Source organism: Arachis ipaensis, chromosome B09 (assembly GCF_000816755.2).
Source record: "Arachis ipaensis cultivar K30076 chromosome B09, Araip1.1, whole genome shotgun sequence".
Lineage (NCBI taxonomy): Eukaryota > Viridiplantae > Streptophyta > Magnoliopsida > Fabales > Fabaceae > Arachis > Arachis ipaensis.
In genome coordinates, this window is record NC_029793.2 from 134,841,629 (window position 1) to 134,844,280 (window position 2,652).

Below are 2,652 nucleotides of genomic sequence, written 5' to 3' on the forward strand. Positions count from 1 at the left end.
ATTTGATCATTATTGACTTTTCAAAAAAAATTTCAGTATAAAATCAATAAAAAGAAATCTTAAAAATATTTTTAAATAGATTTAAATTTTTAAGAGAAGTAAAATAAAAAATTTAAAAATATTAAAAATATTGACCATTTTAATTTATTTCTTACTTTTTTTTATTACATATTTAATGAAAAAATGATAGATGAATAAACATGTTAATGTTCGCGTGTGCCTATTAATCTACTCTATTAGTTATATTTAATAAATCAAATTAACTGGAAATGACTTTTCTAAGGTAGCGTTTAATAGAGAGATAAAGACTGAAAGACTGAGATTGAGAGACAGAGACCGAAATAAATTTTAGTATTTTGTTTGGTGCAAAGTGAGAGACAGAAATTGAAACAAGAATAAAATTCTAATTTAATTTGCACAAAGGATAAAATTGGAATTAATTAATTGAAATGAGGGTATTTTAGGTATAAAATGTTATTAAATTTTCAATCTCTGTTTCTAAAAATTTTAGTCTCCTGTATCTCTACTTTTTGGAGGTACTGAAATACTAAAATTTTAGAAATAGAAACAGAAATTTTAATACCAATCTCTAAGTTAACAAACATAATATTATGTCTCAGTTTTCCAGTCTTTGTTCCAGTACCTCAAAACAAACGTTACCTAAAGAAAGTGGATATTCCACGTATATTCGTCCACGTTTTTCTTTTACTATAACTTTCATATAAATAATTTACATTAAAGTTGTTTTAAAAAGTGTGTCCAAATTAAAAGATAATTTTGTTCGAAGCAACTACTGGACCGCGACGAGTAGTCACATAATTATTACTTTATTTAGTGTATGTTGGGGCCCCAATAACGTTGAAGAAGACATCCAAACCCAAGGATTCACAACACTTGTTCGTTCACTTCTAGGCTTAGATGGACCTACTAGCTATAATGCAGACCAAGAAAAATATTAAAAGATGGACCCAACTAACCTCATCCACCTCCTCGAGATTACAATACACAACCAATTCACAACACCTGTTTATTTGTTGTACGCTTAGATCGACATACTAGGCTCCTCTCCCTCGAGATTGCAATATACAATTACACGATACAATCATGTGAGATAGATGTACCTTAGAATAAAGGCAAATTTTATGGCGTCTATGAATTTTTGTCTAAATTTTGTCTAATTTACTTTTTATAGTAAGTTTTAATTTTTTTTAAAATTATTTATTCTTATATCTTTTAAATTAAATAATAATTTTTAGCTCTTTTTAGTAAATAAGTACCACTTTTTAGACATCATGGCATTCACCATATATATTTGATGCATTTATGAGGTATTAATATTTGTGTGTGTTGGTTGGAGGTAAATATTATAATAGGTGAGTGTGTATGTACGCGCGCTTGCGTGTATTTCTAGTTTTTATCCATATTTATAAATAGTTCTAATTTAACATTTTAAATATATCTAAGCTAATTTAGATTGGTCGAGTTAAGAGTGGTCAACTCAGTCATTCGTTTAGATATGTTTTAGAATTCGAATTTTGTCTTATATACATAACAACTCATTGACTAATGACAAACCTTTAAATTGACCTCAAATTTACAATAGATTAATTTTTAACTTAGAGTATAGAATACTATAAAAAAAAAATCCATACTTAAGTTTTATTTTGTATATTTACTGTTAAATTTTTGTGAATATGTATATATGTTATTATATAAATACATAATAATTGACTTAATTGTTAATTTTTTATATATACCTAACATAATCTAAATACATATTATATCCATACATCCATTTAATTTTCTTGATGATTAACACATCCATCGCATACCATCTTTAGAAAAATTATATAGAATATGTGTTCTCGAAGACTAATTAAAAATCTCCGCATAAATGTTATTTCCCATTCATTTGTCTATCATGAGTTCCAGAGCATCTTTTATTTGTTGTTCCAAATTTCTGGCATTATATTCGTATAATATCTAACATTACATTGACACAAACAATAAGAAGAATTTCTATCAAATTCAAACGCAATTACAAGTGTGAATTTTAAATCAAATTTTACTTGTAATTTTTAGATGACAACCTCACCAAGGTGCGGATTAATTATTCTTCCGCCCTCTCCACCTAAAAAAAGAAGAAAAAAAAAGAGTCAGCAACTCGTTCGTCAAATAGACTGTAAAGGGCGAGAGTAATATATATATATCCTTCACATTTTAAGTGAAAAAAGTAACATAATATAATGAATAAGAAATCAACTTTCACAATCTCTTGCTCTCTGTTTCAATCTCCCTGGTTTGCTCGTGTCTTGAACATCAAGATATGTATTGTATGGAAATCTTATCTTAGTCTCAACAGTCTGGTTCAATCTCTCTGGAGTATCTTTTGTTTTCCAACCTAATTTAGTATTTTGTTTTCGAGTAATATCTTCTAATTCAATTAAAAAAAAATAATTAAATGCTTTAGTTTTTAATAAATTTTAATTATTAAATTAATTTTCAACTTTTTTATTTGAGAAATTAAATGCGTTATATGTCAAATTTTCTAAAAAATTCTAGACAAACCAGTTTTTATTTAATCTACATATAGACAAACAATATAATTCGATGAATAATTTGTTTATGAACTAAAAATTGAAACTAGTTTAA